We start from the raw sequence: 24,558 nt of genomic DNA on the forward strand, positions 1-24,558 counted from the left end.
GCCGATAATTGTCCCCTCTCAGTAGACGTGTTTCGACGACGAGTTCGATGACACTGATGAAGAGTTATACTATTTTCAGAAGTGCCAGGCAAGCAAAAACCCCTTGTTCATTCCGATACAATCTCACTCTCTCGCTCCTGCTCTCTTTTACTACATTAGGACAACAACGATTCAACTGTTACATGCTGCGGTAGTTGAACCCCTTTCCTCCGTAGGACCTGTCATTGCCACAGTAAATAGATGAAACCCACTAGCATGAGTAGGAGTTGTTTGAGCCCTGATGTGCCTACTCATTCATGTTTGCTTGTCATGCTTGCTACTGCTTAGAGTTGTGTCAGGTCTGATTCATCGGGGATGAATTGGAAAGTTGTGAACATGTCCTAATGTGTGTGGGCTAAGTGTGTTGAACACGATTTGGTAAAGGTATCGATGAGAGGCCATGTAGGAGTACATGGTGGGTTGTTTCATTGGAACCGTCCTTAAGCACCGAGATCTGTATGTGTGATTTAAGAACCAGTTACTACCATGCATTGGGATCCTTAATTGACCCTCTCGGCTTCTTAACCACCCTAGTCCTCTGTCCAGAAGTTGCCACTAGTTTCTAGTGTTTGTAGGATATGTGTTGGCGGCCATGTGTAGCCCTGACCCCAGGGGTGGGCTATGATGCGGTAGATACACCATGGCCGGGCATGCCGGGCGCCCCTTTGGTGTCTCGGAACCCTGTACACATCGTTCGGGGCCGTATGTGGAAACCTCGGTCGGACTCCCTGCGGATGGAACCTGGATAGGCGATAAACCTAGACTAGAGACTTGAGTGTTTAGGTGGGCCGTGGCCGACACCCTCGTTGGGCTTCCGCTTGAAGGTTGCTGAGTACATGTCGTGTAAACGATGGTAAGTGGTGAGAGCGTGTATGAAGAAGTACACCCCTGTAGGGTTAACATCATCTATTCGAATAGCCGCATCCGCGGTAAAGGACTACTTGGTTGCCTATACAGTTCATAGACAAGTGAAAGTGGATACTCTAAAATGCGCAAGATAAGCGTGAGTGCTATGGATGGTGTTCTCGTAGGGAGACGGGAGCGGATCCATAGTGGTGTATTGATATGGTGAATATGTGGACTCGTGTGCGCCACCTCAAAAGAGTTGCTTGCAGTCGTAGTTCAGGTTAGCCACTGAGTCAAAGCTGGCTTGCTGCAGTTAAACTCCACTACCCCTTTGTTGATACCGATGCATATGTAGTTAGTTCTGATGTAAGTCTTGTTGGGTACATTTTTACTCACGTTTGCTTAATTTATGTTTTTGCAGAGAAACTTCAGTCTCGCTAGTAGTTCCACGTGGACTTCGACGTTTAGCTTGTTACCTCAGCTACGATCTTGTGCCCTCGACAGGATCTGGTAGATAGTCAGGCTTCTCAGCCTTTTTCATTTGTAGATGTCTGTACTCAGACATGTTAAGCTTCCGCATGTGCTTTGTCTAGTATGCTCTGAATGTTGGGTCATGAGACCCATGTTTGTAATATCTGGCTCTTCGGAGCCTAATGAATAAATACTTTCAGTCGTAGAGTTTTGTTGTGATGCCATGTTGTATTTGCACATATCGAGCATATTGTGTGTATGTTATTGAAATGCTTGGTATGTGTGGGATCCGACAATCTAGTTGTTTATCCTTGGTAGCCTCTCTTATGGGGAAATGTAGTCTAGTGTTTCCATTGAGCCTTGGTAGTCTGCTACAACCCGGTTTACCGGAGTCCTGCTAGCCCAGTACTACTGCTCTGGAACACTTAGACTGGTCGGCATGTGATTCACTTCATTCATGTGTCTGTCCCTTCGGGGAAATGTCACGCGGTGACTTCCGGAGTCCTGCTAGCCTGCTACAGCCCGGGTTCCCGGAGTCCTATTAGCCCAGTTGCTACAGCCCAGATTCACACGCTGATGACCGACATGTTCGATGTTATTTCATGTATGCCTGTCCCCGTAAGTTAGTGCCACTTTGGGTTCATGACTAGTCATGTCGGCCCGGGTTCTCTGTCATATGGATGCTAGCGACACTATCATATACGTGAGCCAAAAGGCGCAAATGGTCCCGGGCCAGGTAGGGTGGCACCCGTGTGAATACCGTGCGTGAGGCCGCAAAGTGATATGAAGTGTTAGATGCTAGATCGGTGTGACTTAGGATCGGGGTCCTGACAGTCGGTTACAAGGGACGAGATCTACATATCCGTATTGCCAAGATTGACTTCCACGCCAAGGAGAGTCCTATCCGGACACGGGACGAAGTCTTCAATCTTGTATCTTCATAGTCCAACTGTCCGGCCAAAGGATATAGTCCGGCTATCCGGAGACCCCCTAATCCAGGACTCCCTCAGTAGCCCCTGAACCAGGCTTCAATGACGATGAGTCCGGCGCGTAGATTTGTCTTCGGCATTGCAAGGCGGGTTCTTCCTCCGAATTCTCCTTAGAAGATTTTGAACACAAGGATGGTGTCCGGTCTGCAAAACAAGTTCCACATACCACCATAGAGAGAATAATATTTCCACAAATCTAATCTGCTGACACGTTTAGAATCATGACATCATGCCATGGCCCGGTCATTATTCGAACCGTTTTTCTCAACCAGCACTGCACGTATTGCGAGGAGGTTTTCTTGACACGTCTTCTCGAAGCAGAGATCGTGTCCCCCTTATTACGGGATTCTCATCAATACGTACATGGGTAACCCAATCGTGCTCGTTGGTATGACTCCTCGATTTTAGGCAAGTCCCAAACAGCCACGAGGAGGACGCTTGATATTCATCCCCTTTATAAAGAGGCCAACGCTTGTCCCTTTTTTTCCCTCTCGTACTCAATTGAATCCTTCCCCCGCCTCGAGTTCCAACACCCCAAGCTCAGGTCCGGCGCTTCGGACCTGCAACCATGTCCGGATCCAACCTTCAAGGTCGGTGGATGCCTTCCTCTATCACAGAGGAAGACATCAAGAAGCTAAGAGAGGCCCGATATTTGACCGGCGAAATCTGGCACAGGCTGCCTGCTCGAGGGCAGGTCATTCCCGCTCCCGAACTCGGTGAGAGTGTTGTATTCATCTCTCACTTCCTCCGAGGGCTAGGCCTCGCTCTGGATCCCTTTGTTAGGGGGCTCATGTTCTATTATGGGCTGGATTTCCATGACCTGGCCCCGGGTTCCCTCCTTCACATCTCGTCGTTCATCGTCGTATGTGAGGCCTTCCTCCGCATTACCCCACACTTCGGCCTGTGGCTCAAGACTTTCGATGTGAAGCCGAAGATGATCGAGGGGAAACACGCAGAGTGCGGAGGTGCCGTAATAAGCAAAAGCGCTGATGCTCCATGGCTAGAGGGTTCCTTCCCGGAGGTGTCCAGTTTATGGCAACAGGAGTGGTTTTATATCACAGCTCCCTGGAGTAACAAGTGGGTAGCCGCCCTTGCCTTTCGCTCGGGCCCCCCACCGCAACTGACGTCATGGATCAACAAGGGGCTAGACTGGGGGCCAGAAAATGATGTGCCAATATTGCAGAGTCGCATCCGAGATCTCCTCGAGAGAGATGTCAGCCTGGTTACGGTAATGCAAGTCATGCTAGTTCGTCGAGTCCCGCCTTGCAAATGTCGACCCCTCCATATGTGGGAATTCAACCCGGAAGGACCGCGAACTATCTAGCACTTCCTCGGCATGACGCTCGAAGAGATGTACAAATTGTTCTTCAGACCCCAAATAAAGTGTTCGGACACCACCGAGGATGCGGGCCTGAACTGTAATCGCCCAAATACCCAAGTAAGTAATCCTGTGGCCGAACACGTTGTCTTTTTATTTATCACGTCATCATTCTGAAAAGTCACTCTTTGACCAGAATTGGGTAACAAAGGTGAATATGATCAGGTGTTCAGCCCCCCTTCCCGAAGGCTCAGCCAATCCAGTACTAGCCAGACTGCTTGAGCCGGCGCCTTATCAGGCGCCCCAGGGGAAGATAAAGGGGGGGATGAAGAGGCTGAAAGTGGGCCTCACTCATTATTCATCCAAACCGGGGGAATTAGCGCCTCCGCGAAGGAGGGTAATCGAGAAGAGTCTGAAATTCCCTCTCCCCAAGGAAGGAATAGGACCACCTTTGAAGACCCGGAAACAAAGGTTTCTAAACAGGGGAAGAAATCTTCGCCAGAGGGTCCTACCTCAGAGGGTACTCTTGCTTCCCTCTATCGAACTGTAAGTAAACAAAAAGTACTTAATGGTAAAAGTATCCTACATTACTTCTGAAGACAATAACTGAAACATACGTCTTGTAGTTCGGATCGTAGCCCTTCTCGACAGAGTTCGTCTTCGGGGGATCTTCTTCCGGAGATGATGGAGAGCGAAACACCTCCCCCTGCCACCCCGCCTCATGAGGCGGGCGGCCCTGAAGTGTCGTCGTGGAGGGTTTCTCCTGATCCGCCAAGGCCAGAGGGTAATCCTTTGGCCACCCGAAGTCCTCAATATTCGGCTCCTAAAGAGATCAAAAGAAAGAGTCCAGAACCGTCTGGTGTGCGATCGGATGCACTGAAGGATCTTCTGGAGCAAGCGGCCATCTCAGAAGCGCATCGTACGCTAATGGGTACGGTGATTGAGAGGATTTCATCCGCCGAAAGCGGGTTGCATTAAGCTTGTATGAGTCTGCTGAAAGGTTTTGAGGTACGTGAAAATAGTGTATGTTTTTGACAGTACCGCACACGTTAGGTGTGCCCTATGTAAGATAGTAGCCCCTGAGACTCTGGTTGCTGCCGAGAGCAGCGGCAAACAGAGGATCATAGTCCCAAGTAATAATCAGGCCGCCTTCATATGCAGGTGGCGGGAGGTCCGGTGGCTGGTCAGACTATTGAGTTTGCCGAGCTGAAGCAGCAATTTGATGCGGCAGATGCCGACATCGTGCTTGTCAACAAGCGGCTTGACGAGGCACAGGGTATGTGATTTCTCTGATGATCAACACATGGTAAGAGGAGCATGATTCTAGTATCTTTAATATGTTGTGACTGCAAATGGAGCTGCCGCCATGGAGACCCTTCGGGCGGAGCTTGCCCGAGCCAAGGAACAAGCCAGGAATAGTGATGCAGCTGCTCTAAAGGCGGTCAGAGAGCTGAGGGCCGAACAGGCTGCTCATTGCCAAAGCAAGGAAAAAAATGGCCAAGATGGTCGTTGAGTTGAAAGATGTCGTCGGCCGTTACTAGCTTCTTGAGGAAGAAAGCCGAGCGAAGGCGACGGACCTAGAGAAGGCCATGGTAGCAGCCAAGGAAGCCCGCTCTAAAATCAGAGCGGCGAAGGAGGAGCTGCGTCAGGCTGGAGATATCGTGGCTGGGAAGCCCTTTTTGTTGCGGATGAAGTTCGTAGATCCAAAGTATGCCCCTCTTAATCAACTATGGAGTTCCGCAGACGCGTACGTGGATTTGGCGGCAAGTGCTACTGATGCAGTCGAGTACTTCAAGGATCAAAAAGATTGTGAAGTGGAAAAGCTGTTCTGGTCATAGTTCCATGTTCTAGTGCGTCCGCTGCTATTGAATGAGTGAATGGCCGAGTGGGCCAAGCTCCATAGGTTGTCCGGACGTGCCATGAGGTCTGTTGTGGATCATCTGTGGCCGGGAGAGCCAAGGCCGAATAGTTATTTTGGTTTAGTGCAGCAATTCCTTGGTGCTGTGCCGCGCATCGACGCTATGAAGAGGTCGTTGTGCATAGAGGGTGCGCGGATGGCACTTGCCTGTGTCAAAACATACTGGGCAGAGATGGAGGCCACCGCTATTGCAACCCAGAGTTCGGCCGTAAGTCGAGTATCTGCCGAGCACGACTTTGAAGAAGTCCTTGAAGGCGCTCATTCAATAGAGGCTCAGTGTTCGAAGAATATAATGTTCTAGTGACATGTATTCCCATTGTAAGAATAATGTTTTATTGAATTATGAAGGCTGTGTTTATACTTTTTCCTGAAAGTATTATGATGCCTCCTGTGCGGCCGTTTATGTATATGTGTATATAACTTGAAAGTTTGCAGTCGTCGGCTTCAGCCCCCACGCATATAATGCGGAGGTGTTTGCAAAAAAACGCGTATTCACACTTGATCCAATGTCTTGGTCCATTAAGGAGGTGGTTGCGCAGCGAACGAGGCAATCAGACTATATTGCTTTAACACTTTCACTTAGCCATAGGAGTTTGACGGTGGGACTACTATATAGCCCCTGGTACTTCCGCGCTTGTCCGAATACAGGGCGCGTATGTACCTGACCGGGAAACGGCCCTTCGTTAATGCGGAGGAATCCCGAAGATTCCGCTAAGTCATCGAGTGGTTGACCAGTCTTGCGCTTTATCCTGACAGTCAGTTTTCGGCTTTCTCTACTGAGGTGCTCATCCGGATGAACCAGGGCACAATCGCAGCAGTTCTCCCGGTGCCACCTTAGCCGATAGAGTAGAACGTAAGGTAGCAAAACACGGGAGCCAGGCAAACCCAACATTTGACCAAAGACATGATTCAGAGTTGATGCATATAAGGCCAAACTCGCGATGCCGAACACTCCCTAAGGTATTCGGTCTTTATAACATATGTCGGGCTGTACAATGCCCTTAATAATGAACCCCGAGTGTCCAAGTACGTGCAATATTCTGACGTGGCGAAATGCCAATAATGTCAGCATCCTTCTCGGTTGTATTGAGTATCCAGAGGATGTGAACAACAAAAGACAGTAAAAAAAGGTTTACGCAGGGTCTTAATCTGAAAAGAAACCTATGAGCGGGTCCCTGATGCACGTCTGCGCGTGTGTCTGCGTTGTGCCGTGTCCTGGACGGGTGTAGCATGATTTCCATCTGTAAAAAGAGAAGAACTTAGGTGAAAGTTGTCGTGCCAAAAAATTGGTTATTCTCGATAAACCATTAAAATTCAAGATAAGTTAAGTTGAGCAGAACTAGCCCTGATTGCACGCGGGAAGCCCCTGGTACCGTCTATGAGGGTTTAACCAACAAACCAATCTCAGGTATATCTAGATGCGCCGGACTTGTCTAACTGTGTCCGTGGTCTTGATGACCTGTCATTTATTCTGGTTTGTGAGGCCATCTAGTGCTCGGCTGTTAAAGCCGCCGCACGTTCTTCCGCGCGTAGAGAACGCTCAATATTTCCGCTAATGATGATGATGCCACGTGGACCGGGCATCTTAAGCTTGAGAGAAGCATAGTGCGGTACTGCATTAAAGCGAGCAAAAGCCGCTCTCCCGAGTAGTGCTTGATAGCAGCTTCAGAATGGAGTGATGTCGAAGGTTAACTTTTCGCTTCGGAAGTTGTCGGGCGAACCGAATACAACCTCTAGTAATAGAGAGCCTGTGGAGCGGGCCTCTAGGACTGGTATTACTCCCTTGAAGGTAGTATTACTATGGCTGATTTTTGTCAGATCTATCCCCATATTGCGGATTATGTCCTGATATATCAGATTGAGACCACTGCCGCCGTCCATAAGGACTCGTGTGAGATGGTATCTGTCGGTGTCAAAACCGGTGGATCTCGGGTAGGGGGTCCCGAACTGTGTGTCTAGGCCGGATGGTAACAGGAGGCAGGGGACACGATGTTTTACCCAGGTTCAGGCCCTCTTGACGGAGGTAAAACCCTACGTCCTGCTTGATTAATTTTGATGATATGGGTAGTACAAGAGTAGATCTACCACGAGATCAGAGAGGCTAAACCCTAGAAGCTAGCCTATGGTATGATTGTATGTTATGGTTGTTGTCCTACGGACTAAAACCCTTTGGTTTATATAGACACCGGAGAGGGTTAGGGTTACACAAGGTCGGTTACAAAGGAGGAAATATCCATATCCGTATTGCCTAGCTTGCCTTCCATGCCAAGTAGAGTCCCATCCGGACACGAGACAAAGTCTTCAATCTTGTATCTTCATAGTCTAACAGTCCGGCCAATGGAGATAGTCCAGCTATCCGGAGACCCCCTAATCCAGGACTCCCTCAGTAGCCCCTGAACCAGGCTTCAATGACGATGAGTCCGGTGCGCAGTATTGTCTTCAGCATTGCAAGGCGGGTTCCTTCTCTGAACACATCACAGAAGAATTTGAATATGAGGATAGTGTCCGACCCTGCAAAATAAGTCCACATTCCACCGTAGTCAGAATAATATTTTCGCAGATCTAATTTGCTGGCTTGTTTTGGCAGCATGACGTTACGTCATGGCCCAGTGATTATTCGAACCGTTTCTTTTAACCAGCCCCGCACATAACGCGAGGCTGTTTTTCGACACGTCTTGTCAAAGCAGAGATCGTGTCCCCTTAATACAGGATTCTCATCAATACGGGTGTGGGTAACCCAACCGCGCCATCAATTGCGGCGCTTGGGGGATAAGCGAGTTTTACCAGGCAAGTGGGGACGCTTAGTTTCGTCCGCCCATATAAAGGGATAAGGATTCACCTTTCTATCCACGCCTTCTTCCTCCCTTACTCATCCGTTTTCGCACACTCGAGCTCTAGCTCCCAAGTCCGCACTTCCCACCTCGACCTTCTCCAATCATGTCCGGAGCGGGAGGCAGGAGGATGGTCTCCTTCGTCACGGAGGGGGATATCAAGAAACTGAGGAGAGCCGGATACCTGCCCGACGACATCGCGCACCGGCTCCCAGATGAGGGGCAGCTCATCCCCATCCCCAGGCCCCATGAGAGGGTAGTATTCCTCACCCATTTCCTCCGCGGACTGGCACTCCCTCTCCATCCCTTCGTCCGGGGGCTCATGTTTTATTATGGCCTGGATTTCCACAATCTAGCCCCGAACTTCATCCTCAACATCTCGGCGTTTATCGTCGTGTGCGAGGCCTTCCTCCGCATCAAGCCCCACTTCGGCTTATGGCTGAAGACCTTCAATGTCAAGCCGAAGGTGGTGGGCGGCTGCCAGGCGGAGTGCGGAGGCGCCATGGTGGGCAAGATGCCAAACGTAACATGGCTTGAGGGCTCCTTTGTGGAAACCATAAAGGGGTGGCAATCGGGGTGGTTCTATATCACCGAGCCACGCGACCCTACATGGGTAGCGGCCCCCGAGTTCCGATCTGGCATCCCCATGCGGCTCACCTCCTGGAAAGAGAAGGGCCTGCCCTGGGGTAGTTCGAAAGAGCTGACCGGACTCCAAACATGTATTCAAAACATGGTGGACAAGAAGCTCAAGCTTGTCAACATAGTCCAGGTTATGTTCATCCGCCGGATACTCCCGTGCCAACAACGGGAGTTCAACTTGTGGGAGTTCAATCCGGCGCAGCACCGAACTCTGAACAGGCTCTTCGACATGACTCATGAAGACACCTGGAGGGTGCTGTTCAAAAGTGCCGAGGTCCCCCCCCTATTACTGAGGATCGCGGATTCAGCGCGAAGCGCCAAGCCAGTGCAGTAAGCTGCTTTACCTTTCACAGGATACTTATTTTTTATATATAGATTGACTCTATGCGGGATCTAAACTCCCGTACCTTTGACACGACTAGCAGAAGATGGCCGGACAGATCGACTGTCCGGCTCCTTTGCCCGAAGGCCCCGCAGACGCTCTTCTGGCGAAGATGTTGACTCCGGCCCCTTATACGGTGCCGGAGAAGACCAAAAAGGCCAAGGGAACCCGAAAGAGTTCCCGCCGCCAGGCATCGTCGGACTCACAGTCCGATGACTCTGCGGCGCACTCTTCCCCTGAAGACGAGGAAGAGGAAGAAGAAGATGCTCCCCCACCGACTAGGGGAGACAAGAAAAGGAAGGCCGCCCCAACTGGGGAGGCCGGAGGGTCCAAGAAGGGAATTACTCTCCTTCCGGATAGTTCCACCGCCGCCGACGAAGGTGAAGACGAGTGGTTGCCCAGGGTCAAGCCCCGGGGGAGATCGTAAGTATTCGGATACCAGAGTAACTCCTAGGATTCCTTTGTCGCACTGCTTTCCCTAACGCCGAACGCAATTATGCAGGCCGCCACGAGCCAGTATCAATGTATCATCGGACGGCTCCTTGGGCTTGTCGGACATGGATAGCGATCCAGTCCCGACCGCCACCTCCCCTCATCCTGCCGACGACGCCGAGGTGTTGTCTCAAGAGGCACCGGATCGAAGGGAGACAGTCCCGAGGGTGCCTCAAGGCGACCTTCCGGACTGCGGGAGCCGATGGGACGAGGCCCCTGAGAGCTCCGAGTTCGGCCCTCAACCGAACACCGCGCCGGAACCTCCAGCGGTTCCAGGCTCGGGCAGGCGGCCTCCTTCTAAGAGGGGCAAGACGCTTGTGCCGGTGATCTTTGTCCATCCAGAGGCGTCGGAAAATCTGCTGGAAGCGCTTCGCAGTGCTTCCATCGACGAGGAGCACCGCACTATCATGAGTGCGGTGATCCAGAAGGTTTAGTCCGTCAAGAGCGGATTGACTGAAGCCTGTGCCAGCCTTCTAATAGGCTTCGAGGTAAGTGTTTTAAAATGTAGTGGAAATATTACCTCATAGACAGTAGCCCCTGATGCTTTGTTCGGTGTTCACAAAGAAAAGACGAACAGAGGATCAAATAATATCGCAAGAGTCTAATATAAGTATGTCAATATGCGTATGCAGGCTTCGCTGCTGGCGTCCGCTGCACTGACTGCGGAGGTCGCCGTACTGAAGCAGGACCTCAAGGGGTCCAGGAAAGAGCTCGGCCTTGCCAAGAGGCAGCTCGAGGAGAACAGGGGTAAGTAACACCCCGTCTATAGATATGTATATATAAAAAAGGACGCAATTGCAAAATGACAGGATCATTGTATGTTTGCTAGGGGCCATGACCGAGGTGGCGACCCTGAAGCAAGCGCTAACCAAGGCCGAAGATAAAGCGGCCAAGGAGCACAGCGAGTGAGAGAAGCACGAGGCTCGAGTGGGCGAGTTGCAGCAAGAGCTCCAGGCTCTCATGACGAAGCACGAGGTGTTGGAGCTTGACTCGAAGACACGAGAGTCTAAGCTTGCCGCGGCCCTTGAGAGCGCAAAGAGTGCCAAGGCCGAGGCCCAGAAGGCCCTCCAGGAGATCGACGCAATGAAGAAGATAGCGGCGGGTAAGGCATTCTATATGCAGAGCAAGCATGTAAAAGTAAATTACCGATTACTCACCCGAATTCGGAGCTCTCCAGGAGCATTCGCGGATTTGCCCCGCAATGTGTCGGATGCCGCGCAGCTTTACCAGGCCGAGGAGGGAAGCTCAACGGAGAAGCTATTCTGGTCTCAGCATACTGGGACCGAACACCCAATGCCTCTGAGCGACCAGCTAAAGCAGATGGTCGAGCTGCACAAGGCGGCCGAACAGGCCATGAAGGGCCTTATAGTCCGGCTGTGGCCTGGCGACGTCCTTCCAGACAGCTACTTCGGCCTAGTGAGGCAGCTTGTGGATGCCTGCCCACGGCTGGAGGTCATCAAGCGGTCCGTCTGCATCGAGGGTGCACATCGGGCTTTCGCCGGTGTGAAGGTGCAGTGGGCCAAGCTAGACGCTGTGAAGCTGATCAAGGAAGGACCGCCGCAAGGCAAGGAGCATCGCACCCCCGAAATTTATTATGAGGGTGTCCTGAAGGGTGCCCGTCTTGTAGCGGACGAATGTTCAAAGGATGTAATATTTGAGTGAACTTGCTCGTGTGATCCTGTATGATGAAAACTTGTTTCATATGCGCTATGCAACGCTTGTTGGAATTTAAAATATTACCTTCTGTTTGGCTGTTTATCCAATCTGAGAGATGGCTAGTCCTCGGCTTCTGCCTCCATGCCACGAGTGCTGGGGTGTTCGGGATAAACCTGAGCACTCTTGTTCCCATGTTTGGGTCCTTCGAGGGAGGTGCTCAGCACAACGAACAAGGCAACCGGACTAATAATGCTTTATCACTCTCACTTAGCCATAGAATTCTATAATTTTAAATTTCGGCGAAGCCCCTGGTATTCGGAAGGCTGAATTCGGGGCGCGATACACGCCTGTAAGCCGGACAGGGCTGGCCCCTCGCCCTAAGCGGCATAAGTCTTTAGGGACTCGAAAAACCTCGCCGAACAGCGACCAGTCTCTCACCTTATCATGACAGTCAGTTTTAGCTTTCTCTACTGAGGTGCTAAGCCCGGCAGAACCGGGGCACAATCGCAGTAGTTCTCCTAGCGCTACCTTAGCCGATAGAGTGGAACGTAAGGTACCAAAACATAGGAGCCGGGCAAACCCAACATTTGACCAAAGACATGATTCGGAGCTGATGCATATAATGCTATAAGTTCGGGGTGCCGCACTTGTGAAAGTGTTCGGACTTTTCACACCGTATTGTGAGGTACGTAAGCCCCTGGTGTATTAGTCGTACCAAGGTGTACGGTTGCAAGGTGTCATTAATGAACACATAGATATATATATAACAAGAATGCAATAATAGTCGTAATGTCATGCATTGTTTATTAAAAAATTGCATTAAAGCAGAGTGATACAGATAGTGCGATAAGCAAAGTGTAGGACTATGTCCCTTCCAAGGGCAAGCTGAGGAATGGTATGAAATCGAATATTTCGCTCGTTACTGTAATCAACCTGGGAATTCCGTGGTATGACGTAGTTGTCTGCCTCCTTGGTTGCTGCATCATGTGTTCGGCAATAGTGCTGCTGGACAGTGTTTCCAGAGATTAAGGTCCTGAAAGAAAAAGAAAAATAACCAAACGGGAAGCCCCTAGTGCGGTTTAGGTCGCTTTTTGGGGCGTGCCGCAGTTGTGCCCCCCTCCCCACCTGTGCCCATGGTATTTTTAATGCGTAATTATGTACGTGTGGCACGAGTTCCGCCGCTGGGCTGGGATTGGGGTGGCCGCCGTATTGCTACGCGAGCTCAGATCGCGCCAGGCGGTCTATTTGCCGATTGCCCTGGGCGCGCTTGAAGGTGTCCGGGCTGTGAAGCGCTGAACTGGTTGATTGCCTTGAGAGGCTGCTTTGCGTTTCTGCTGCGAGGGCTGCGGTGTGCTCCTCTGTTCGGAGAGAGCGCTTTGTGTTTCCATTGACTGTAATAACTCCACGAGGTCCTGGCATCTTGAGCTTGAGGTATGCATAATGTGGTACCGCATTGAATCTAGCAAATGTGGTTCGCCCGAGCAGCGCGTGATAACCACTGCGGAATGGGACTATATCGAAGATTAACTCTTCACTTCGGAAGTTATCCGGGGATCCGAAGACCACTTCTAGTGTAATTGAGCCTGTGCAATGGGCCTCTACACCTGGAATGACGCCCTTAAAGGTCGTTTTGCGGGTTTGATCCTTGAGGGGTCTATGCCCATCTTGTGCACCGTGTCTTGATAAAGCAGGTTCAGGCTGCTGCCGCCGTCCATAAGGACTCAAGTGAGGTGAAATCCGTAGATGATTGGGTCTAGGACCAGTGTGGCGAATCCGCCATGACAGATACTAGTGGGGTGGTCCCTGCGATCGAAGGTGATCGGACAGGAGGACCAAGGGTTGAACTTTGGGGCGACTGGCTCCAATGCATATATGTCCCTGAGCGCACGCTTCCGCTCCCTCTTGGGGATGTGGGTTGCATATATCATGTTCACCGTCTGCACTTGTGGGGGAAACCTCTTCTGTCCTCTAGTGTGCGGCTGCTGGGGCTCCTCCTCGTCATCGCTATGCGGCCCCTTGTCCTTGTTTTCGGCAATTAACTTGCCGGCCTGCTTGAACACCCAACAATCCCTGTTGGTGTGATTGGCTGGCTTGTCTGGGGTGTCGTGTATTTGACACGAGCGATCGAGTATACGGTCCAAGCTGGACGGACCCGACGTACTTTGTTTGAATGGCTTTTTCCGCTGACCGGGTTTAGAGCCTTTGAATCCGGCATTGACTGTCGTATCCTCAGTATTTTCGCTGTTAATGCGGCGCTTATGCTTGTTGCGACGTGACTTGCTATTGTCGTCCTTGGTATCTGAGGTACCATGGTTCTTTGATATGTTATTACTGCGAGCCAGCCAGCTGTCTTCTCCCGCACAAAAGCGGGTCATGAGTGTCGTGAGAGCTGCCATAGATTTCGGCTTTTCCTGACCAAGGTGCCGGGCTAGCCACTCATCTCGGATGTTGTGCTTGAAAGCCGCTAAGGCCTCCGCATCCGGACAGTCGACGATTTGATTTTTCTTTCTAAGGAACCGAGTCCAGAATTGCCTGGCCGACTCTGCTGGTTGCTGAATTATGTGGCTCAAATCATCGGCGTCTGGTGGTCGCACATAAGTGCCCTGAAAGTTGTCGAGGAATGCGGCTTCCAGATCTTCCCAATAGCTAATGGAGTCCGCTGGCAAGCTGTTAAGCCAATGCCGCGCTGGTCCTTTGAGCTTTAGTGGGACGTATTTGATGGCGTGTAAGTCATCGTCACGGGCCATGTGGATGTGGAGGAGGAAGTCCTCAATCCATACTGTGGGATCTGTTGTGCCGTCGTATGATTCAATATTTATAGGTTTGAAACCTTCTGGGAATTGATGTTCCATTACTTCGTCTGTGAAGCATAAGGGGTGTGCGGCGCCTCTGTATTGGGCTATATCGCGATGCAGCTCGAATGGGTCTTGCCCACTGTGTTCGGCCCGGCCGGATTTGCTTTTACTGTATCCGGCATGACGTTTGTCGTCTCGCAAAGTGGTGCGCCCTCGTGATCTGTAGATCGATCTTGAATGCTTTGCCTTGTCCTCCAATATGTCTCCCAGGTCTGGCGTATCTCCCCATGCCTTTTTATTTGAATGGCGTTGGGGTGGAGGCTAAGCTTTTGGCTGGAATACCTCTCTATCGCGGCCACGAGGTGGCCGATCAGCCATATCATACGCTTCTTCCTCCAGTCAGGGTAGTAACCTGCGCCTTGGGTAACTCTTGGAGGGGCGCTCGATGTATATTCCTCGGCCGCGAGGACTTCAGTCCATTTGTCAGCTAGCCGATCTTGATCAGCTTGAAGCTGCTGCTGCTTTTTCTTTAGGCTATTTGCCGTGGTCATAAGCCGGCGCTTGAAGCGCTCTTGTTCGACGGGATCCTCTGGTACGGCGAATTCATCGTCGCTGAGGCTTGCCTCGTCTTCGGAGGGGGGCATGTGATCATCCTCCTCCTCTCCGTCTGCCGCTCTCTCAGGAGAGCTGGCTCCTCCATCCTCCTGCTCTTAATTTTGCTAGAGGGGTTTGTTCTTTTCTTCGGCACTATCCGGAGTGTTATTATCTCCTGTGCCAGTATCACCACTTTTGCTTTGGCGGAACTTAGAGCGGCGCCGCTCACGTCGGTGTTTGGGTTGCTTCTTGGAGGGGTCATCCTCCGCTATCCCGTCGCCATTGCCTTCTTTGGGTGTATCCACCATGTATATGTCATATGACTAGGTGGCTTTCCAGTGCCCTATAGGTGCTGGTTCATGTTCGTCTCCTACATCGTCGTCCATACCGTTGATGTCTTCGGAGTCGAAGTCGAGCATGTCGGTTAAATCATCGACAGTGGCTACAAAGTGGGTGGTGGGTGGGCGTCGAATTTCTTTGTCGTCCGCATCCCAATCATGTTGGCCATAATACGGCCAGGGCTCTCCTGACAAAGAGAGAGACCTTAGTGAATTCAGAATGTCGCCGAAGGGCGAGTGTTGAAAGATATCCGCGGTGGTGAATTCCATGATCGGCGCCCAATCGGATTCGATTGGCAGGGGCGCGGATGGTTCGGAGTCCGGAAAAGTGTCCGGCACCTTGGAGTCACGGGCTGCGCAGAGGGTTAGGCTGGTGTTCGGCTCGATCGCCGTTGAGACTGCAGCCCCTGAGGCGGTGTCTAACCACCCGTCCTCGACTGGCGCAGTTGGCTCCGAGCTAAGGGTCGGAGCTGATGCGGGCGCAGCCTTTGGGGTACTGTTCGACGGCAGAGCTAGGTCATACCCATCGCGACAGTGCGACGCACCCGGCTATGGCTCGAATCCGTCGAAGATCAAGTCTCCGCGGATGTCGTCTGTGTAGTCCAAACTTCCAAATCTGACCTGATGGCCAGGGGCGTAGCTTTCAATCTGCTCCAGATGGCCAAGCGAATTAGCCCGCAGTGCAAAGCCGTTGAATATGAAGATCTGTGCAGGGAGAAAAGTCTCACCCTAGACCGCATCGCTATCGATGATAGTAGGAGCCATCAAGCCTAATGGCGACGACACAGAGGAAGTCTCAATGAAAGCACCAATGTCGGTGTCAAAACCGGCGGATCTCGGGTAGGGGGTCCCGAACTGTGCGTCTAGGCCGGATGGTAACAGGAGGCAGGGGACACGATGTTTTACCCAGGTTCGGGCCCTCTTGATGGAGGTAAAACCCTACGTCCTGCTTGATTAATTTTGATGATATGGGTAGTACAAGAGTAGATCTACCACGACATCAGAGAGGCTAAACCCTAGAAGCTAGCCTATGGTATGATTGTATGTTATGGTTGTTGTCCTATGGACTAAAACCCTTCGGTTTATATAGACACCGGAGAGGGTTAGGGTTACACAAGGTCGGTTACAAAGGAGGAAATATCCATATCCGTATTGCCTAGCTTGCCTTCCACGCCAAGTAGAGTCCCATCCGGACACGAGACGAAGTCTTCAATCTTGTATCTTCATAGTCTAACAGTCCGGCCAATGGAGATAGTCCGGCTGTCCGGAGACCCCTAATCCAGGACTCCCTCAGTATCCGTTTATTATTGGGTCTAACACCAAGGCGGCCAATCCTTCATGTCGGATGCTTATCGGGTGATCCCTGCGATCAAAAGTGACCGGGCAGGCCAACCAGGGTTTGAACTTGGGGGTGACGGGCTCTACGGCGCGTATGTCTCGGAGTGCATGTTTGTTTCTCCTCTTCGTCACGTGGATCATGTTTACTGTTTTAACCACTGGTGGGAATTTTTCTGTCCTCCAGTGCTTTCCTGGCGAGGTTCGTCCTCGTCTTCGCTTGGTGTCTTCCTCCCCTTGTGTTCGGCGTTTAGCTTACCGACCTGCTTGAAGACCCAGCATTCTCTGTGGGTGTGATTTGCAAGTTTATCGGGGGTGCCATGAATCTGACATAATTTGTCTAAAATCTTATTTAGGCTGGACGATCCATCTCTGTTGCCTTTGAAAGGTTGTTTCCGCTGACCTGGTCAAGAGCCCCTGAATCCGGCGTTTACCGCCGTATTATCTGGGTTGTCTTCTTTATTCCGACGCTTGCTTTTACTGCGTCATGGTTTTCCATTGACATCCCTGACTTCGGATGTGCTTGGGTCGCTGGTGCTACTATGGGCTAACCAGCTATCTTCGCCCGCGCAAAAGCGGGACATGAGGCTTGTCACGGCTGCCATTGTTCTCGGTTTTTCTTGGCCGAGGTGTCTGGCGAGCCATTCATCTCGGACGTTGTGTTTGAAAGCTACTAAGGCTTCGGCGTCCGGGCAGTCGACGATTTGGTTCTTCTTAGTGAGAAACCTATTCCAAAGCTTTCGGGCTGACTCTCCGGGCTGTTGAATTATATGACTTAAATCGTCTGCGTCCGGAGGTCGGACGTAGGTCCCTTGAAAATTATCCCGAAAAGCATCCTTGAGCTCCTCCCAACTTCCAATTGAGTTTTCAGGGAGGCTTTTCAGCCAGTGTCGAGCTGGTCCTTTAAGCTTGAGGGGCAAGTATTTGATGGCATGGAGATCGTCTCTGCGAGCCATATGGATATGGAGGATAAAGTCCTCTATACAGACCCCAGGGTCTGTGGTCCCGTCGTACGCCTTTATGTTCACTGGTTTGAATCCCTCTGGAAATTCGTGGTCCAGCACCTCATCGGTGAAACATAGGGGGTGTGCGGCACCCCTGTATTTGGATGTATCATGGCGTTCGGACAGTTGTAGTATTCGGTTTTGATTTTGTGCCGGAGCGCGCTCCCTAGATCCATAGATGGACCTGGTCATACTAGATTTTTGGCGCAAGTCCTCACGTAGATCGTGTGTTGACTTATGTGCGGCTTTGTTGGCCGCTCTATCGCGGCCACAAGGTGGTTGATCCGGCCGGTTGGCCGTTTTAGTTTTCGGCCGTGTGGGCTCTAAGGCCTCATCGTCGAATTCAGGCAGTAGCTTGCGCTTTGGATAGCTCTTTGTGTGGTAACTTCCACCGTACTTTTCTTTGTTGTCGAGCACTTTGTTCCATCTATTGCTGAGCGTATTTTGTGCGGCCTTAAGCCTTTGCTTCTGCTTCTTCAGACTCCTCGCTGTGGAAATAAGCCTTCTGCGGAGGTTCTCTTGTTCCAAGTGCCTTTCCGGGATGATGTGTGCATCTTTGTCCGGACTGTTTTCCTCCCCGGAGGGAGGTTGATGAGCTTTATCCTCGGCGTCGCCGTGTTCGGACATCGGATCCGTACTATGTTTGCTGTTTGCGGTTTCATCGTGCTCTGCCGCTGGGTCAATGTGGTCGTCGTTTCCTCTGGAGTCGACTGGAGTGTTATTTTCTCTTGCACTGTTATCGATGTTTTTGCCGAGGCGGGATTTGGAGCAATGTCTACGGCGACGCTTAGTTTGCTTCCCGAGGGAGCTATTCTTCGCTTCATCCTGCCATTCTTCGTCATTGTTTTCTTTGGGTGTATCCACCATGTATATGTCATGTGGTGAAGTGGTTGTACAACGCCTTGTGGGCACTAGTTCCTGTTCTTCTGCTGCATCGTCGTCCATGCCGTCGATGTCTACGGAGTCAAAATCGAGCATGTCGGTTAAATCGTCGACAAAGGCTACTAAGTGGGAGGTGGGTGGGCAGCGAATTTCTTCGTCGTCCGCATCCCATTCTAGCCGGACATAGTTCGGCCAAGGATCTCCTGACAAGGAGAGAGACCCTAATGAATTTAGCACGTCGCCGAAAGGTGAGTGCTGAAAAATATCCGCGGAGGTGAACTCCATGATCGGCACCCAATCAGATTTGATAGGCACGGATGTAGGCGGCTCGGAGTCTGTGGCCGGGGACGAATCCAGTGGTTCGGCAACACGGCTCTCGTAAGGGGTAAAGTCAGTATCCGGCTCTATCGCCGCTGAGAGTGCGGCCTCCATGGCGGGGTCTATCCGCCCATCCTAGCCCGCGGAGAAAATGAGGGATGAACACTACCCTCTCGTTGGGCTTCGGTGAAGGGATGATTTGTCCCCGGGATGGAAGACGGTGGGCGATTTCCTTCGCCAGGTATCGGCCGGTCGCCCGAAGCTCGGCGATGTCCTCCTCCTTAACACAGGAGGCCATCCATTTGCCTTGACCTCCGGATCCGGACATGGTTGAGTGCTTTCTCAAGACAGGGAGAGGAGAGCTTGGGCGTTGGAGCTCAAGAACGGAGAGGCAAGAAGAAAGCGTGGGAGAAGAAAGGGGAATCTTATCTCTTTATAAGGGCGGTGAATATCGAACGCCCCCCCCCCATTCGCCTTAAAATTCGCCTACTCCCAAGGGTTGTGTAAACGGCATGCTTGGGTTACCCACGCCCGTGTTGATGAGAATCCCGTAATAAGGGGACACGGTCTCTGCTTTGACAAGACATGCCAATGACAACCGCGTCTCGAGACATGGGGCGAAAAACGGTTTAAAATTATGACCGGATAGGCGTGACGTCACACTACTAAAGTTGTCAGCAGATTGGATTCATGTGTTATTATATTCTCTCCACGGTTGTGTATGGTGTGTGTTACAGGTCCGGACACGATCAATTCATCTGGAGACTATTCGGGAGTTCGGAAGGAGGAACCCGCCTTGCAATGCCGAAGACAGCACTACGCGCTGGATACCTTGTCATTGAAGCCAGGTTCAGGGGCTACTGAGGGAGTCCTGGACTAAGGGGTCCTCGGGCGTCCGTCCTGTTATCTATGGGCCGGACTGATGGTCTATGAAGATATGAAGACCAAAGACTGTACCCGTGTCCGTATGGGACTCTCCTTGGCGTGGAAGGAAAGCTTGGCGAACAACTATGAAGATTCCATCTTATGTAACCGACTCTATGTAACCCTAGATTCCCCCGTGTCTATATAAACCGAAGGGTGTAGTCCGGAAAGGATATACTCAATACCGTAGTCATACAGGCTAGACTTCTAGGGTTTAGCCATTACGATCTCGTGGTAGATCAACTCTTGTAATACTCATATTCATCAAGTTCAATCAAGCAGGAAGTAGGGTGTTACCTCCATAGAGAGGGCCCGAACCTGGGTAAACATCGTGTCCCCTGCCCCCTGTTACCATCAACCTTAGACGCACAGTTCGGGACCCCCTACCCGAGATCCGCCGGTTTTGACACCGACAAGGGGGTCATCTACGGTCCATTATACATTTTTGTGTACGTATGTGATGAGCTGGCCCGAGTCAACCATTGCCAAGTGTGCTTTGACTGCCACATGTGCCCAGCTCACTCAAATTCGAAGGGAACTAGGTTTTTTTTGCAAAACTGTCAGAACAAAAGATCTGCCTCCCTCACCTGGTCGCACACCTGGTTGGATCGAGCCCACCTGCGCCGACCAAGCCCACCCGCTGCCCTCTCCCAACCCTAGCTCGCAGACTACGTCGTCACCGCGTCCTCGCCGCCGCCGCCGCAGCAGCAGTAGCCATTGTCGCCGCCATCTCTCCGTCGTCGTAGCCATTGCCGCCACCCTCTCTCCTCGTGTCATCTTCGGTCTCTGTTTGATCTGGGCTACGTGGCTGCTCCGTTGTGGTTCCATTGATCCCGTGCCCAGATTGTGGTGAGCAGGTCAAGTTCTACCGCTCTGGTACCGACGAGCACGAGGGGTGGGTCTTCTACAGGTGCCGCAAACACTAGGTCAAGTTCCTATGTCTGTGTGGTAGATCTTTCTTCACTGGTTCTGCATCAGGGTTTTGGATCAGATTGAACTTAGTTAACTGGCATTAGATTGGTACTGCATTAGGTTGGTACTGCAATTGGTTGGTACTGCAATTGGTTGGTGGTAGTTAACTGAACTTTATAGTTAACTGAACTTTTTTAGTTAACTGAATATGCTGTGTTTCCTCTGTTTGATAGGTTACCTGTGATTTCTGGCGTTGGGAGCTAGAATATGTGCAGCATCTTGTTGAACATAGGGTTCTTGTTGGTGATGTTGTTGTGGATGCAATAGGAGCAGCTGAGGATAAAAGGGATGAGCTTGAGAGGAAGACTAAAGCAATGAACACAAGAAGCATAGCTGGAAGAGGCATGGCTGGGATAGGTGTTGGCAGAGTTGAATTTGGGTCATTTTGCACCCCTAGTGAGAAGAACTTTGCTACCAAGCAGCAAGTTGCTACGCTGCTTGGATTAGGTAGAGAAATCCTACTGCTGCTGAAGCTGGTGATGGCTTTTGTTATGGTGCTTTGTGTGTTGTGTTTCATAGTAGTCATGAAGAAGTGAGATGTAGTGAAATTAGTGAGCACACTAAGTAGATTAAGTAGATTAAGTACTTATTTTGGGTTTGGATGCATGCTTTGATGGTTGTAATGGTTGCATGTTGTGGTGCTTGTAATGGAATGTTGTTATGTTATCTTCGAATGTTGAATATGTACCAATGTTGTTACGTTACTTCTTTATTGAAACAGCAACACAGCATGTCTTGATTCAATTCTAATCATTTGACAACATATTACAGTTTAAAACCAAATCCATTGCACTTAGAATTTAGTTGACAAGCAAGATAAATTCAGTTGACAACCAAATCCATTTCATAACATACTTGGTCAAATTCAGTTTACATAGGGACAAGAACAAGATAAGTTCAGTCAAAATCATTCAGCATCCCCTTAAGTTTCTTTATCTTCTCCTTGGTCTCCTCTTTTTGTTTGAATAAGTCACCTATCATGTACTCAAGCTTTCTCTTCTCTTGCTTCAATTGATCCCTCTCCTACATGACTTGGTCCCTCTCTTTCTCTGCCTTAGCCCTGAATACCTGATGAATGTTTGTTACTGATTTGTCAGTGCTCTTCTTCTTCTCAAGCTCTTCCTTCAGATCATCCAGAGCAATTTGTGTGTTTCCTAAATGGCTCATTGCTTGCTCCTTTTCAGCCACTAGTTTGGCAAAATCAACCTTGAAATGTCTCAGCTCATTCTCCATTTTTGTCTTCTCTTCCATGATCTTCAAGTTCTGTTCAACACTCAACACATTTTCTTTTAGACTTTGTTTTGTCTCCTCTTCATACATGCTCCATATGGTATCTAGGCTCATCTTCAATGCTTCAGGCCACTCAGGGTCTATCCATTCCACATAGGTGCATTTAGGTACTTCCTATCATCCAAAGAAACATTCAGTTAAGTGACATTATTCAGTTATCTGCAAATCTTCAGATAAAAGCCATTGTCTCTGTAAAATGATGATAAAATGGCACTATTATCTGGATTTTTACAAACTTTGTGTGCACAAGCCAGGAATCTTCTTCCACTGTCAACTGATTGAAAAGCCACATGCTTCTCACAGAAAGATCCATGCTCACATGTAAAGCTAGGCAAATATGTGACCAGGCCAATCCATTATTTGCAAAAAATTATTGTAAGAGGCTAAAAATCAGAAGAAGAAAAATTGCATTTGTTAAGTATAACCCTAGAAGCTGTTTAACCCTAGTTGTTGTTTAACCCTAGCTGCATGGAGGAGAGGACATGACTAACCTTGCTGGTCACTGAGTCATCTTCAGAAGAGGTTGGGAGATCATCCCAGGACACCATGGTTGCTGCTGGAGACCAGGGGAGCAGGAGTAGAGGAGGAGTGGAGGATGAAGATGAAGATCTGGTGGAAGAGGAGGAAGAAGAAGGGGATCTGGTGGTGGTGGACCTGGTGGTGGATCTGTTGGTTGCTCTGGTGGTGGTGGATCTATTGGTGGACCAAAGGTGCATGCATAATGCAAGTTACAGGGTGTGCAAGTACAAATTTAACCAGTTGTAGGGTGTGTAGTGTTGCCATTTCAGATAGGTGGCAAAGTTCATTTAATTGTATTTTTCAATTAAGCTGACTCAAATTTGGAAGCTAACTAAATTAATAAGATAACTGAATTTTTAAAGTTAACTGAATTTGCTGACAAAATTTGCAACAAGGTTCAGTTAAGATAAAATTCAGTTAAGACAAAGATAACTGAATTTTTACAATAAACTAAATTTGCAGAGTTAACTGAATTTAGTTATCTGAAAAAGTTCAGTTAAGACAAAGTTCAGTTAGAGATCGTTCAGTTAAGACAAAATTCAGTTAAGACAAAGATTCAATTTTCTAAGAACCTTAGCAACAAGATATTATTGGATTCTTGCCTTATATGACAACAAGACACTTTTGGATTCTTGCCTTATATAGCAACAAGACAGCATCAACAACATAAAGTACACTATTTTGTAGCACTTCAGCATCAACAGCATCAACAACACCTTATATACCAAATAGTGGATCTTAAAACAGCATCAACAGAGAACATAGTTCAAATAGCATCAACAGAGAACATAAAGCAACATCAACAGCATAGTTCAATTGCCACTTAGTTCAACAACCAGCCAACACATAGTTCAACATTGCTAATAGAAAGTAGAAATAACTTATGTGCTTAATATACAAGCACACCTAACAAAACTACACTATTTTATAACTTATATGCTGAAAATTTATATATTCCAGCATACCTAACTAACTGCAACTGCCATCTTCTTCATGTTGGCAGTTCATAACACTCCATCTTCTTCAGTTCTTCATCTTCTAGAGGCGCTTCGAGCGGCGAACCTCCATGTCAACTGCCACCTTCCTCTTCTTCTTCCTGTCTGGCTGCGCTGCGACATCCACCTGTGCTTCCAAGGCCAAGACCACCTCCACCTCCTGCTTGACGATGTCAGGAACATCGGGAAGCAGCTCGACGTCAATGGGGTAGTGCTTGTCACCCTCCCTGGCGACGGGCGCCACCATCTGGACCTCTGGCTCGGGGACGACGGGCGCCGCCACATTGACCTCCGGCTCGTCGTCACAGAGGACAATCACCTTCGGCTCCTCCCAGCCAGCGACCAGGACGAGTCGGTGGCGTAGCCAGAGTCGTCGTCGAAGCCGGAGTCGTACTCCGAGTCGGAAGAAATGTACTCGGAGAAGTCGTCGCGCCCGAGGAAGTCGGACTGGTAGTGGTCCCGGTAGGCCGTGTTGACAGGCGCGGGGACGGCCAGGTCGACGTTGTGGACGCGCTCCGTTCGTGAGCCAACGCGCAATGGATCCGGCAGCCACGGCGCAGTGGCGGACCGGTACATCCACGATAACCCACAAGTATAGGGGATCGCAATAGTTTTCGAGGGTAGAGTATTCAACCCAAATTTATTGATTCGACACAAAGGGAGTCAAAGAATATTCTCAAGTATTAGCAGCTGAGTTGTCAATTCAACCACACTTGGAAACTTAATATCTGCAGCAAGGTATTTAGTAGCAAAGTAATATGATAGTAGTGGTAACAATAGCAGAAGTAACAGTAGCAAAAGTAATATTTTTGGTGTTTTATAGTGATGATAACAATAGCAACGGAAAAGTAAATAAGCGAAGAACAATATATGGAAAGCTCGTAGGCAATGGATCGGTGATGGAGAATTATGCCGGATGTGGTTCATCATGTAACAGTCATAACCTAGGGTGACACAGAACTAGCTCCAGTTCATCAATGTAATGTAGGCATGTATTCCGAATATAGTCAT

The sequence above is a fragment of the Triticum urartu genome, chromosome 3, assembly GCF_003073215.2.
Source record: "Triticum urartu cultivar G1812 chromosome 3, Tu2.1, whole genome shotgun sequence".
Lineage (NCBI taxonomy): Eukaryota > Viridiplantae > Streptophyta > Magnoliopsida > Poales > Poaceae > Triticum > Triticum urartu.